Source organism: Ornithorhynchus anatinus, chromosome 8 (genome assembly GCF_004115215.2).
Source record: "Ornithorhynchus anatinus isolate Pmale09 chromosome 8, mOrnAna1.pri.v4, whole genome shotgun sequence".
NCBI lineage: Eukaryota > Metazoa > Chordata > Mammalia > Monotremata > Ornithorhynchidae > Ornithorhynchus > Ornithorhynchus anatinus.
In genome coordinates this window covers 275,782-291,330 of record NC_041735.1, presented here as the reverse complement: position 1 = coordinate 291,330, position 15,549 = coordinate 275,782, and the positions used below count along the sequence as shown (strand labels likewise).

Below are 15,549 nucleotides of genomic sequence, written 5' to 3'. Positions count from 1 at the left end.
CAGAGGCAGGACATGGGCCAAGAAGTCAAGGGTGAGGTAGGTGAGATAGAGCAGTGCTTGGCACCTAGTAAGTGCTTAACAAATACCATTATTATTATTATTATTAGGTTGGCATTAGAGGAGTGAAATGTGGGGCTGGGTTGTAGTAGGAGAGCAGTGAGGTAAGGTAGGAGGGGGCAAGGTGATTGAGGGTTTTAAAGCCAATGGAAGGAGTTTCTGTTGGATGCAGCGGTGGATGATCAACCACTGGAGGTTCTTGAGGAGTAGGGAAACAAGGCCAGTTTTGAGGAAAAATGATCCAAGCACAGAATGAAGTTTGGATTGGAATGAGGAGAGACAGGAGGCAGCGGGGTCAGCAAGGAAGCTGATGAAGTAATCAAATCAGGATAAGTGATTAGATTAACGTGGTAGTAGTTTGGGTGGACAGGAAAAGGAAGATTTTAGCGATGCTGTGAAGGCTGGACCAACAGGACTTGATGACACTAAATATGTGGGTTGAATGAGAGAGATGAGTCGAGGAAAACTCCAAGGTTATGGACTTGCGAGACAGGAGGATGGTGGTGCCGGCTACAGTGACAGAAAAGTCACAGGGAGTACAGGGTTTGGGTGGGAAGATAAGGAGTTCTATTTTGAACACATTTAATTCGAGGTGTAGGCAGCATATACAAATATAAACATGCTGAAGGTGGCAGGAAATGCGAGACTTCAGAGAAGGAGAGAGATCAGGGCTGGAGAGGTAGATTTGGGAATCATCTGCAGAGAGATGGTAAGGAGAAGCCATGGGAGCAAATGAGTTTTCTACAAGCAAGTGGTTGTAGATGGAGACAGAAGGGGACACCGACCTGAACCTTGAGGGACTCCCATGGTTAGGGGCTGAGAGTCAGAGGGGGACCCCCACGAAAGAGACTGAGAATGAGCAGTCAGAGAGATAGGAGGAGAACCAGGAGAGGACAGTGTCAGTGAAGCCAGGAGAAGGGGGTGGTCAACAGTAACGAAGACAGCTGAGAGGTAGAGGAGGATTAGGATGGAGGAGAGGCAATTGGATTTGTCAAGAAGGAGATCGTTTGTGACCTATGAGAAGACAGCTTCTGTGGAGTGAAGGGAGCAGAAGCCAGATTGGAGGGGGTCAAGGAGAGAATTGGAGGAGAGGAACTGGAGACAAGCGGGTGTAGAAAACTCGCTCAAGAAGTTTGGAGAGGAATGGTAAGAGGGAGATGGGGCGATGAGAGGGAGATGGAAGGAACTGCAGTGTCAAGGGAGGATTTTTTAGGAGGGGGGAGGCATGAGTAGGTTTGAAAGCAGTGCAGTAAAAGCTACTGGAGAGCAACCAGTTGAAGATGGTGGTCAGCGAAGGAAGAAGGGAGGGGGAAAGTGCTTTTATCAGGTGTGAAGGGATGGGGTTGGAGCAGCAGGTGGAGGGGGTAGATTTTGGGAGAAGGCAGGAGACCTCTTGAGATGCTCCTGAGAAAGTTGGGAGAATTGAAGAAGGGGCAAGAGGAGGGAAGGACTGGAGAGGAGCAGGGGAGATTTTAGGGCCATCATGCCTGTGATTTCAATTTTCTCAATAAAGTATATGGCCAGGTCGTTAGGGGCGTGAGTTGGGCGTGCGGTGGGACAGAAAGTTTGAGGAAGAAGTTGATGACTGGAATAACCGGAGCGGGCAATGGGCATGGGAGTCAATAAGGATGGAGAAATAAAGCTGCTGAGCAGAGGCGAGGGCACAGTTAAAACAGGCAAGGATGGATTTAAGGCGGACGAGGTCGGTCTGATATCTGAATTTCCACCAGCAGCGCTCTGCGGCTCGTGCACAGGAGTGAAGGAAGTGGACTGTGGAGGTGTTTCAGGTCTGGATTAGTGCTGGATTAGAGTGGCATGGGGTGGTGTTGAGGGTGTCCATTTTCTACTTCCTTGTCTATCACTGCAGCTTGGGTCCTCCATTTAATCAATTGCATTTACTGAGCGATTACTCTGTGCAGAGCACTGAACTAAGTGCCCGAGAGAGGACAATAGAGGCAATCCCTGCCCTCAAGGAGCTTACAGTCTAGCTGGGAGGCTGATTCTAAAATCAGTTACAGGTAGAAGGAGGAACTGAGCATGAGGTTGTGCACACAATTGCTTCTGTGGCCCAAGGTGAGTTATGGGTAGCCAAGTTGTTTAGGAGATAGGACGTTTTATGAGCAGAGCACCCCACTGGCCTGGAACAAGGGGAGAACTGCTCAGACCATCTGCAGAACCGCACGGAGCTCAGCCAGGCTCCTTTCCGTCCTCACACTGAGGCCAACATGGAGACTCCGTTACTGGGCTCAGCTCAGCTCCTCTCCATCCTCACACTCTGGCAAGTCAGGCCTTTTAATCATTTCAAATCTGTTGTTTTCAACTTTCAGAACCGACCACTCATCCCAGGGGGCCTTTTTTTGTTTGGGATTTTTTTTTTTTTTTAATGAATGGAGGGAAATAATGCATGGTACTTGGTGGTTTTCTTGAGGGTGGCCAAAATAATTGGTGGCTAATTAGGAGCCCATCGACATACTTGAGCTGCTCAGAAAAAGGTTCCAGACAGTGCGAGTGATGTGGTTTCAGTCTGGGAAGCTGCGAAGCTGTTAACGAGACGCGCTTCTGCAGGACATCCCAGCTCCGTGGCCCGGTCCGGGGGTTGGGGCAGGAGGGTGGGGCTGAGGCCCGGCCTGCGGTGGTGGTGGGGGGGGGACACGGTTGTCAAGGCGATGGGAACGGCAGCTGGGTCTCTCAGGCTCGTCGCCGGTCCCTGCTTCCCCTGCGATGATTCTGCAGCACGTGCTCGGGTCCGTGTGCCCAGCGACCTTACCCGGCGCCTGGGCTGTGGGAGTGAGGGCCGGGCGAGGTGGCTCAGGGCCCTGGTCCTGGCTCGGCTTCCTTCTCTTGCCTAGTGGGGCAGGCCTACTGGTCCGTCCGAGCCCCCGGGGCCAGACAGTGGCTCGCGGCCATGTGTTGGCGCCTGTTTGGGTGGAAGGGCGGCGGTCGAGCCCCGAGGGTAGGGGGCACAGGGGGGTGAGGGGGGAGCTGGGCCGCTGAGTGGAGCTTTGTCTTCTCCTGCTAGGGAGCCGCTCGGTGGCGGGGCTGGGGCTCCCCCCGCCATTTCCCCTCGGTCCGGACCCATTGTGTGCTCTAATAGGAAAAATGTCCACAGAAGCCGGAGTGACGCAATGGCCGGCCCCCACCCGGTTGCTAAAACCTTCCAGCCCGTTTACTTACTGTAAACCAGGTCTCTGGATGAAACAGAGAAGCTCTCCTTTAGTCTATTATGCGTGGAAACTGGGGACCCGCCCCAAACTCCCTGGCTCGGCCCAGTGGGTTCTCGACATTCACCGCCTTCCCCAGCGGCCCCCAAATAAGGCTATAATCCCCAGAGCCAAACGGGCCAAGTTTCAGTCACCCTGCTCTTGATTAAAAGATGTGAACAGCTGTTTCTGAGTAAACGAGGAGCTAATAGCGGAACTTTATGATCTGAATAAGAATTGCATCCTCTGAGACTTACTCACCCCAGTCCCTTTGATCTGGTTCCACTAAGCTTCCAGCCCGACTTTTGGGTCCCACTGAGCACAACCAAAGCCAGCGAGGCGACCCCAGGAAAAGGAGCCCTGGCAGAAGCCGCTGGCCGGGCCCACCGGGGCTGGTCCGGCCTGGGCCCGGGGACCGCAGGACTTTTCCCTCTCGATGGCTGCCCATTTCAGAGGAAGCTGATTGGGGTGTCAGGGACACACAGCGCATTCTGGACTGTCTGTTCACAATTGATCGATCCATCGATCGATCAATGGTACTCGTTGAGTGCTGTCTGTGTGCAGAGCAGCTGAGGAAACTGAATTGGTGATGTAAGCTGAGTATGTTTCTTGGTTGACTGGGTAGTCAAAGAAGATGCTCCAGTGGTGAGATTCTCTTTGGGTGCCCAAGTAGAAGAGTGTGTGTGTGTGTGTGTATGTGTGTGTGAGAGAGAGAGAGAGAGAGAGAAAGAGAGAGAGAGAAAGAGAGAGAGAATCAGGATTAGAACCCAGGTTTCTGGGCTGAGAGCTCTTTCCAGTAAGCCGTGATGCTTCGTAATCACTTGGGATGATCTGGTCATTTTGTATGGCTGAACAGGGAAACTGGAGAGTCATGTGCTGAGTTAGTCATCGTTATGGTTATCACAAGCCATTTACTGAGCATCTTTTGCATACACATCCCTGTATTGGGTGCCTAGAAACCTTTATTGAGCACTCATATCATATGATACATTGTATTAGGCACTTGGGGAGTACAGAATATAGAAGTGACACATTCCCCGCCCACAAGGCCGTTACACTCTAAAGGGTCTATTCCCAGCTCCTCCACTTATCTGCTGTGGGAACTTGGGCAAGTCGTTTCCCCTCTCTGTGCCTTAATTCCCTCATTTGTAAAATGGGGATTAAGACTGTGAGCCCCATGTGGTCACGGATTATGTCCAAACTGATTTTCTTGTATCTAGCCAAGTTCTTAGTATAGTGTCTAGCACATAATAAGCACTTAACAAAGAGCAGGAAAAAAGGAGGAGACAAACAGAAAAATATTTACAATGAGAGTGATCAAAGTATATAAATTGAGTGAGCATATATATTATATATAAATAAATATACATTATATATGTGCTAAGGAGGGCTTCAATTTCTAAGTGCTTGCATTGTCTGGAGGGATGATCTGGCTCAGCTTGATGGAAAATAAATCAGAGAAGGCTTATTGGATGAGGTGGGATTTAAGGAGGGATTTGAATGTTAAAGAGCACTGGGGTCTGTCTGATGTGGGGCAGGAAGGGAACTCCAGGCTGGGGGAACAATGTGAGCAATGGGGCAGAGACAGGCAAGACAAGAGAAAGGAGCAACAAGGAGGTTGGCGTGGAAGGAGAGAAAGCAGTGAGTTGGGGAAGAGCAGGAGAAGAGAGCAGACGGTTATGGTGGGGCCAGATGATGGAGAGCTTTGACGCCGAGCAGGAAGAATCTTAGTTTGATGCAATGAGACACAGGGAGTCAGTGGAGGATTTGGAGAAGAGGAGAGATGTGGGCTGAGCGATGCTTCAGGAAGATGATCCCTGACTCAGCATTGGGAGTGGAGGCTGGAGTGGGAAGAGGCTAGAGGTTGGGAGACCCGTGACCAGGCAGATGTGGTAGGTTAGCCATGGGACGATCAGAGATTGTACTGGGACGGGAGCAGTTTCGGTGGAGAGGAAGGGGCAGATTCAGGGACTGTTGTGTAGGAAAGCCAGTGGGATCTGGCAGTGGCCCAGATGTGTGAGAGTTGAATGACAGCAAAGAGTCAACTGTGACACAGAGGTTGCGGGGTTCTGGGATGGGGAGAATCGTGGTGTCACCACCTGGGATGAGAAAGAGGGGAACCGGTTAAAGGGGAAAGACAAGGGGTTCTGTTGTGGACATGTGGAGTTTGACGTGTCGGCAGGACCTCCAAATGGAGGTGTCCTGGGGTCAGCAGGTGGACGTGCAGGATTGCAGTTCCGGTGAGAGGTCGGGGCGGAGAGAGATGGATGAGGAGGCCGTTGGCCTCCTTGCTGGGGAAGAGGCTGCAGCTGTTTAAGGGGTGGAACTCCCCGACAGAGTTGGGGGTAAAGCGAGAAGGACAGACGGCCTGGGACTGAGCCCAGGGAGGATGAGGATGAGGAGAGTCTGTGAATGGTACTGAGGAGGAGCACTCAGAGAGGCAGGAAGAGGAGAGTCTCCGGGCCGGCCCCGTATCAGCCAAACCGAAGCCTGGGAGGCTTTGGAGGAGAGGGCGGGCCTGGGGGTCAAAAGCCACAGCCTGGGGATAGAGGAGGAGAAAGAGGAAAAGAGGAGAAGGAGGAGCAGGATGGATGAGGAGTCAGTTGGTGAGGAAGAAATGAAGGCAGTGGGTGCATTCGACTCCTTCCGGGTATAGGGGTGGGCAGATAGATAGCTGGAGGGGGCCTGGGCTTGGGAAAGGGCTATATTTCAATGGGGAAGACTTGCGTTAATTTGAAGACAAACGGGAAGGAGCTATTGGAGAGTGACAAGTTGAAAGTGAGGAAGGAGGAGAGGAGCAATGGAGCAAGTGATTTTGGTCTGCTGTGTGCAGAGCACTGTACTGTGTGCTTTCTAGGTGCAGAGCACCATACTGCGTGCTTTCTGTGTGTAGAGCATTGTCCAGGGGACTTGGAAATCCCTAATTAAAGTGGAGATAAAGTTCCTGGCCTTGAGAAACTTAGAGCCTCTTGCTTGGGATGAAATCAATACTTGTCTGAATAAAAGATCTTGAACCCACATGTTTCATAACAGCGAAAATGGGAATAAAAAGGGATAAAATCTTATGGATTTGCACTTCTATCATTCGATCAATGGTATTTATTGAGTACTTACTGAGGCAGAGCACTGTACTAAGCTTTTGGGAGAGTACAGTTCAACAAAGGAGCTTTCAGTGCAGTGGGGGAGACAGACAATAATAGAAATTACAGATAGGGGTAGTAGCAGAGTACAAGGATTATTATTATTTCTATTATAATCATCATTATTGTATTTGTTAAGCGCTTAATCTGTGACAAGCACTGTGTTACACGCTGGGGTAGATGCAGGTTAATCAGGTCGGACACAGTTCCTGTCCCACGTGGGACTCACCGTCTAAGTGGGAGGGAGAACGGGCACTGAATCCCCATTTTACAGAAGAGGAAATTGAGGCATAGAGAAGTGAAGTGACTTGCCCAAGGTCGCACAGCAGGCAGTAGGCAGGGCTGGAACTAGAACCCACGTCCCCCATCTCTCAAGCCTGTGCTTTCATCTAGGTCTGGACATGAGTGTTGAGGGGCTGGAGGAGGGGTGAGTATCATTAATTCACCATCAGCCAGCACATGAACTCAGGTTTAACTGAGTAACAGGATCTAAAGCAGGCAGAGAATTAGTGAGAAGAAAGGCCCAGTAAAGTCCAGCCACTAGATGGGGAGGAGCAGGGAGCCGAGGAGGCCAGGGCAGGACAGAGAGCAGAGGGAAGAGGCCATGGGAGGGGAGGGGAGGGAAGGGGAGAGGGTCTCCTGAGTGGTGAGCTAGTCTATCCTTCGCTGAGGCTGCCCTGGCCCCTGGTTCCCATCTCTCCACATCCCCAGGGCCCTGGCTGCCCCCTCCACCAACTCTCCCTCTCCACATGGCATCCAAATGAGCCAACTCTGCGAGCCATGATCCCTGGGGAGACGGGTGGAGCCTCTGGAAGAGATCGATTGAGTGCTGCTGTCCCCACTGCAGGACTGAGGGGACATCGGGGCCTCTGTGGTTCCGACCAGAAGTCAAGAAGCCTGGGGCCTGGAGGCTGTCAGGCAGGCATCAGCCACCGACAGATCAAATATCAAATATCAACTGGGTTGCCAAGCCTGGGGGCCGGCGACCCACCCGGGCCTCGGTAGACAGATGCCAAGGACAGAGAGCCACCTGCCAACACCCCAGGGCCGACAGATCAAGCTCCTCGCAGCCCTGATGGTCCAGAGAGGGGCCTGAGGAGTCTGCGACCAACTTCCCACCAGGCTGAGGCCCGGGAGGACCCTGGGCTGACCCAGGGGTCCCTGGAGCTGCCACAGCAGACTTCCCCAGACCCCCTCACACCGCCCGCCACCCCAGGCTCGCCAGGCTCACCGATTTGCGACCAGTGATGAGCTAACGGGATGGAAATAGTGGTGTAAAATGGGGTAGCGTTTATCGACAGTTGCAGATAAGAGCTAAGAAGTCTTGCCCTTCATGTATACACTTGGACATATGAAACAGTACCAGGTGGCCTGGAATTTCATTCGTTTTGCTTAGTGTGACTTAATCTTTCCATCTGTAGTTGGAAATAACTGCCACCTAATCAGGTCTGCCTCTAGGTCGTGTATATGCATGTCAAAATGAAAAGGAAAGTTCCACCCCCTCAACCCTACTCCCCCCCCACCCCTCCCCATCCATTCTACAACCTTTCTCTCCCCACCCAAGCAACCGTGGAAGAGACAGTCCCCAGAAGCTCAATACATGCCACTGGACAACGATTGGCATCGGGTAAGTGATTTTTTTGTTGTTTTGGTCCCACACATAAGACCCCGCCAGGAAAAGGACCCGAACCCCCAAGCCATCCTGGGAGACTCTACTGAAGCTTGAGCCTGTTTCCCCAGTAGCAGATAAAGTGAGTTTCTATCCCCACAAGTTGCGTCATTGTGGTGGCCTATTATTTTAGCGTCGTCAGCCTGCTCTCATAGGAAGTAGCTTCCATAAGGTGCTGAGTAGAATAGAAACCAGATGGGTTTTTCCAGATTAGATTGAAAAATGGCTAGAATGATGAATGACTAGAAAATCGATTCGATTCCAAAAAAAGAATGGACCTAGGGATGGTGAGAGAGACAGAGAGATGAAGGAGCATAGGATGAGAAAGACAGTTGCGGAGGTTCTCTATAAGGGAAAAATGGGTAGAGAAGAATTATAAGCAGTTTTAAACCAGAAAACATAGAATTCTAATCCCCATTCTTAGGAAAACCAAGGAAATACTGAGGAGACCAGGAATCAGCTCAGGACCAAAAGCTCTTGGGAGCAAATGGCTGGAAAATGCCTTTTCCCGGGGTCCAGAGCCTGACGTTTCCTGGGTGTGACCACTCCACCCTCAGGCCTGGAGCAGTGTCTCCCCACCCACTCCTTTTTGTTTTGTTGTGGGGGGACAGGGGGAAGAACAATGATGTCTTTGATCCTCTAGTTGTTTTCTAGTTCTACGTTTTATGATCCTAGAAATAATGTCTATTTATTACTATCATATTTCATGGACTTTCACAGCCTCCCAAGTGGGAGGAAGTGGTGGAGGGAGAAGCAGGGGAAAGAAAAACTTGGCAATAAATAATTGTTTGAAATCAGATATTTTGATGGACCTCTGGGTTTCACTGAAAGCTGGCCATTCTTTGCTTGAGCTTGATCTACCTTAGAAGTGAAAAGTAGACCATCATGCTATATTGCTTGGGATTGTGGTCTTTTCTCTCTCATGAGTGCAAGTACAGCTGCTCCAGGATTCAATCAATCAATTGTACTCACTGAAAAACTTACTGGGTTGAGGAGCATTGTACCGAGCACTTGAGATAGTACAATACAACAGAGTTGGAAGATAGTGTCCCTGCCCCCAAGGAGCTACAGTCTAGAATTTACATTGAAGTAAATTACAGATATGGACATAAGTGCTATGGGGCTGAGGGTGGGGTGAATAAAGGGTTCAAATACAAAGTACAAGGGTGACACGGAAGGGAGAGGGAGTAGGGAAGCAGCGTGGCTCAGTGGAAAGAGCCCGGGCTTCGGAGTCAGAGGTCATGGGTTCGAATCCCGGCTCAGCCGCTTGGCAGCTGTGTGACTTTGGGCAAGTCACTTCACTTCTCGGTGCCTCAGTTACCTCATCTGTAAAATGGGGATTAAGACTGTGAGCCCCATGTGGGACAACCTGATTCCCCTGTGTCTACCCCAGTGCTTAGAACAGTGCTCGGCACATAGTAAGCGCTTAACAAATACCAACATTATTATTATTATTATTAGGGGAAATGAGGGCTTAGTCTGGAAAAGCCTCTTAGAGGAGATGGGATATTAATAAGACATTAATGAAGTGGGGAGAGCAGACATCTGTCGAATATGAAAGGGGAGGGAGTCCCAGGCCAGATGCAAGACACGGGCAGGGGTTCGGTGACCAGATAGATGAGACTGAGGTACAGTCACTAGGTAGATGTTAGCGGAGCGAAGTGAGTGTGCTGAGCTGCAGAAGGAAATCAGCAAGGTAAGGCAAGGTGATTGAGGGCTTTAAAGTCTATTGGTAAGGATTTTCTGTTTGACGCAGAGGCGGCTGGGCCACCACCGGAGATTCTCGAGGAGTGGGGAAACACAGACTCAACATTCTTTTTAGAAAAATGATTGGCAAAGTAGAACGAAGTATGGACTGGAGTGGGGAGAGGCAGGAGGTAGGAAGGCCAGCGAGGAGGCTGAGGCAGTAGTCAAGGTGGACTAGAGTAAGTGCTTGTGTAGTTGGAGAGGAAAGGGTGGATTTGAAGGATATTGTGAAGGTGGAATGGACAGGATTTAGTGACAGATTGAATATGTGGGTTGAATGAGGTGGGTTGAGGATATTGTCAAGGTGATGAGCTTGTGAGACAGGGAAAGTGGTGATGTTGTCTACAGTGACGGGGAAGTCAGGCGGACGATAGGGTTTGGGTGGGGAGATGAGGAGCTCTGTTTTGGACATGTTAAGTTTGAGGTTTCCGCGGGACGCCCAAGCAGAGATGTCCTGAAGACAGGAGGAAATGCGAGACTGTAGAGAAGGAGATTGATCGGGGCTGGAGAGGAAGATTTGGGAATCATCACTACCTTCGATTGCTCTGAAACTGTCTTCTTCCAGTTATTTTCCTGCCTCTCTGGTGGCCCCTTCCAGGCTTCTTTCCGGATGAAGCGACTGAACAAAAAATGCAATGTCGAGCTGAATGTATGGATTGGCCTGGGAGCTGAGGATAGTGAGATCCTGGGATTGTGGCTGTCGGGATTGGTCGGGAGGGCTGGTTGGGGGAGGCGGGCTCTGCGGTGATGACTGTGGCCTGGTGGGTGGGCAGGGGCAACGGGGAGGAAGGGGTCGGAGGACACCGAAGGTTTCTCCAAATGGCTTCACGTGGACGTGTGTAGAACATTCACCGTGCTCTCTCTCTGGTTAGGGAGAAAAGCACTGGCTTTGTAGAATGAGAATGCATCAGCCCCTCATGCCATGCCCTTGTGCCCCAGTGCCCCAGTGCCCCAGTGTACTGCAATTCAGTGCACCGGTGCCCCTGTGCCCCAGAGTCCCTGAGTACTACACACCAGCACCCCAGTGCCCCTGTAACCCAGCATACCACAAACAAGCCCCTGTGTAATCCCCCTGTGCCTCAAAACACCAGTGCACTGCACACCAGTGCCCCAGTGCCCTTATGTCCCCATACACCAGAAAATGGCACAGCAGCACCCAGAGTGACGGCCCTGTACCTCAGCGCACCAATGACCCTGTGCCACAGCACACCAGTCTACTGCATTCCAACACACTAGTGCCGCTCTGCACCACCACATCAGTGTACCAGCCCGTCAGTGTACTGCACATCAATGCAGCAGTGTCCCTCTGCACCGACACCCCAACGAAGCACTCACCGGCACACTGTGTCATGTCCCTGGGCCTCAGTTCAGGCCACTAGTGTCCCCGTGCCCCAGCACACCAGCAAACTACACACCAGCACTCTGTGTGATAGCCCCGTGCTCCCTTGTACCGGCACACCAGTGCCCCATGGACCAACGTGTCAGTGCTGTGATAACCTCGGCCAAACCCAGAAAATACAACATCTGAGCCGCCCTTGGAACAGGTCGTTAGTCCAGCCAGGCCGGGTTCCTGTTCCGCCAGCGGTACTGGGCACTGTCTGCCCTCCTGCCTCAGCCCTCCAGCTAACACTCTTCCATATTCCCTATACCAGCTTCCTGTGGCCTCATCTTCCCTGGATGGGCCACAAACCCTCTTGGAGCTGCTGCTCTTCCGCTCCGCTGCTTCCCAAGGTGACGCCTTCTCAGAGGTTTGCCCCTTCTGGCTCTGGCGGGCGAGGACTGTCCAGCCCAATCCTGTCCATCCTGCCGTGCTCTGCCCTGCCCGCCCTCCCTGGGGGACTGTGGTTTTGTGGGTTTCCGCTTGGCTGCTGCCTGTGTCCATGGCAGTCCTATTGTTTTGGGCCCAGGCTGAGGCGGGAGCTGCTCCACCCCCTGCTCCTCTGGGTTGCTCTTTTCTGGCTGGTCCTCCTATGGCTTTCTGGGCTCCAGAGCCCTTGGGGAGCACACCCTGGCCCCCTGCCCTCACCAGAGTGGGAGGGGAGCCTCGCTGAGCCCTTGGGCTCAGTGCCCTCTGTGGGGACTGGTCCCCTGGAGGGGGGCAGGCAGGAGACGAGTGAAAGCATTCAACGGGCTGCAGAAGGGATGATGGGAGCAAGGGCAGCCAGAAAACGGTCCCCCGAGTTCCGATTTCCCACAGCTCTGGTTGGCACTGGCGGGGGCCTGTGACTCTCATTGGCACCGTCGGCATTCCCCCGGATCTCGTTGGCACCACTGTTGTCCCTCGACTCTCACTGGCACTGGGGGGGTCCCTCGACTCTCGTTGGCACCGTCGATGTCCTGCGGCTCCGGCTGGCACTGTGGAGCGGATGCTGTGGCCATCTCATTTCCCAGGGTCTGTGGTCAGGCCCTGCCAGTGGGGCGGAGAGCCCCTCGCAGGCCGGGGGCCGGGGTTGGATGACCCTCCTTGCATCTTTCCCCAGCGCTTATCTCAGCTCAACTCAGCTCAGAGCTTGGCGAGTGCTCCGCAAATTTCCAAGATAGAAAGAGTAAATCGTGTGCCTGTGTATCTTTTTATTCACAGGCTATCTCTCTATGCAACTGAACTTTCAGTTCCTTGTTCAACTGCCCCTTCCCGATGTCCTAATCCCGTTTTACCCTTGCTCTTCCTCTCGCTTTCACTGTCTGTCAATTCCTTCCATCTATCTCTCTCGGTAGACCTTAAGCTCCATGAAGAAACCTGGGTCTGGCTGGTACCGGACCCTCCCATGGGCTCAGTTCAGTGCCTGATACTCAGGTGCTCAATAAGCAGTAGTTGTCTCAGGGGGACGGAATGCACCGAATGCCCAGAGGAGGCACCCGATCTGCAGCTGCAGCAGGGCCCATCTCTCTGGGGGAAGCCCCTCGAGGGCTTAGAACCCCTCTAGGGGCCAGATCTGGAGATGTGGGCCAGGTGGCACTGCCCCTGGGCTATTCATGGAGCAGAGGGAGCCCTTGGAGGGGGCGCTCAGGCCTGCCCGGCCTGTCCGATGTGCCTTGCGTGTCCCGGCTCGCTGTGGCCTCCACCTTCGGCCTGCCGTTGGAGGGCCGGAGAATCGGCTCGGGACAGAGTCCAGAAGGGCTGCTTCTAGCGGAAGCCAGGATGAGAGAACAGGCAGGCTCCTCCTTCACCAGTGACAGCCGACCCCAAGACCGGCGAGGGCTTTCTGCCCGAGGCCCGCTCTGGAGTCCTTGTGCCCACCTCGAGCCGGGGAAGGGGGAGGAGATGACTCTGGGCCCGAAAGGCAGATAGAGAGAGAAAGTGTACATTCCAAGCGCTCAGTAAAGTGCTCCGCACATAGTAAGCGCTCAGTAAATACTATTGAACGAATGAAAGTTCAATTCATTTTTTTGAATGAAAGTTCAAAACGAATCTCATCCCCTTGATTCTATTTATTGCTATCGTTCTTGTCAGTCCGTCTCCCCCGATTAGACTGTAAGCCCGTCAAAGGGCAGGGACTGTCTCTGTTACCGATTTGTACATTCCAAGCGCTCAGTACAGTGCTCCGCACATAGTAAGCGCTCAATAAATACTATTGAACGAATGAAAGACAGGAATAAAGTCAGCTCCCCGCCACTGAGCCAGGGGGCCTCGGCGACCTCTTTGGAGCACAGGCGCCACCTGGTGGCGGCGAGGGAGAAGTTTTCCGTGGCCCCGAAGGAAGCCCCCAGAGCCGCATAGATAGACAAGCTCTCTTTCTTCCCTCACTGGGCGGACTTGGCGGGATTTAGTCATTTATTTTTAAACTAGACTATTAATTCAAGCCGGCGATAACTTCGCTTTACACCAGGCCTCAAGAAATTCCGGTGGGAACCTCAATATTGCCCTCCCCCTCACCCCCCGGGCTGCCTGAAATCCAGGAATTTCAAAGGGGGAAAGACTGAAATGACACGAGGGATTATCTCTTTCCAATTCGTCGACTGTTGTGGGATCATCAACGTCACCCAGACTCTCCTCCTCGTCTTCGATCGGTCTGCTCGCCTCTTTCTATCTTCATGGGTTAAATGAGGGTGCCTCATCCAGAGATCTTTGGCTCCATTTTCTCTCAGTTTCCAGGAAGAAAGAGACTCCTGCCAAAATAATTTCTCTTTTGCATACACTGATACAGTGTAGATCGCAAAATATATAGCTATTCACATCTGGAATTGACACTCCATAGCACCAGTATCATTAAGTGTCAATTCCAGATGTGTGATGCGTAAGTGTTTATCATATATGATATATCAATACATGCAAACGATAAAATAGTTTGGAAAGAGATTCTCTCTCCCAGAAACTCAGAGAAGGTAGCTCAAAGTTTCTGCAGATTAAGACTCCCTTATTTAATCCAGAGGTTTCTCTCTCTTTCTCCCTCTCTCTGTCTCCCTCTCTTTCACATACACAGTCTCTCGTTTCATTTCTCTCTCTCTGTTCCCAGTTTTTATCTCTGTCCATCTCTCTTTCCATGTCTTTCTGTATCTATCTCTTTCTATCTCTGCCTCTGCCACTGGTTCTCTCTTTCCATGTTTCTCTCTCTTTCTCTGTTCCTAACTCGCTCTACCTGACTCTATGCCTCTCTCTATGTTTTTCTTTCTCTCTGTATCTCTGACCATCTCCCTCTTACTAAACCTCTCTCCATCTCTGTCTTTTTCTCTCCCCATCTGTCTCCAAGCCTCCCTATCCATCTTTCTTTCTATCTCACCCTTTCCCCCCCCCCCTTCTTTTCTTTTCCGTCCCTTTCCTCTTTATTAAAAATGTATTTTTATGCTACTAATTAAGCGCTTACTATGTGCCAAGCTGTTCCCATCTTGTTCCCTCTGTTTTTCCACACACACACACACACATACACTCGCACATACCCACACATTTATATGGAAACAATTCCTACTTATCCACAGGTAAAGGGAACCAATGCACCTGAGCGTTTCTAATAGGAAAAAATGGGAAAGCGGACCTCCATGTGACCTCTTGAAAGTGCAGAAAGATTCCCAGGGGAAGAAGCAAGAGAACAGTCCTCCTGTGTGTTAAAACGAACACCCTCACCCCCTACTCCTCTCCTCACTCCCCCTAGAAACATCGGCATTTGTGAGTTTGAAGTGAGCAGTGCCTCCCTCCTCCCTCTGCCTTTTTCTTTCCCCCGTGCAAGAGTCAGATGCATTTGTTGCTAGAAAGTGAGTGTCTTGTTCGAGATCTTCACATAAACTATGTTCATAGCTCCCTCTGATGACCACTGGTTACTCCACAACGTGAGGCTCCTTTTATTCTGGCTGGGGAGCTCGACTAACAGCTCACTGGTTAAGTTTTAATTGCTTCCAATGAGGTCAGCAAAGGTATTTATCGAAAAGCCCTGAACATCAGGCTCACTCACACACATTCACACTCACACACACACACACACACGCACGCACACATGCACACACACACACATACACGCACATAGAAAATCTTCTTGCGTGTTGATTTATGGAAACAATTATGATTCTGCTGGAGACTTTTGGAGCTGAGAAATAGTTTGTAGCTACAGTAGAGAGTTTCGTGTTGCAAAAGCCAGGCAACAGAAATGGAATACTTGTGTATCCAGCTGTTATCAACAGGAACAAGTAAGTTATTGTTATCTCTCCTTTAAAATAACGCTTAGAGTTTTCCAAGGGTTAATGGCTTTTTCTCAGGGCTTCGTTTTAGAGGGAAGAAGTAAAAAGCTAACAGATTTTCTAGACATGC

The 15,549-nt window shown here is 51.4% G+C and overlaps 1 protein-coding gene across 1 annotated transcript in view; it reads right to left on the bottom strand.

The window, feature by feature from the left end:
- Positions 1-15,549, bottom strand: part of FAM227B (family with sequence similarity 227 member B) — a 155,811-nt gene that overhangs the window by 12,125 nt on the left and 128,137 nt on the right. The window lies entirely within an intron of this gene.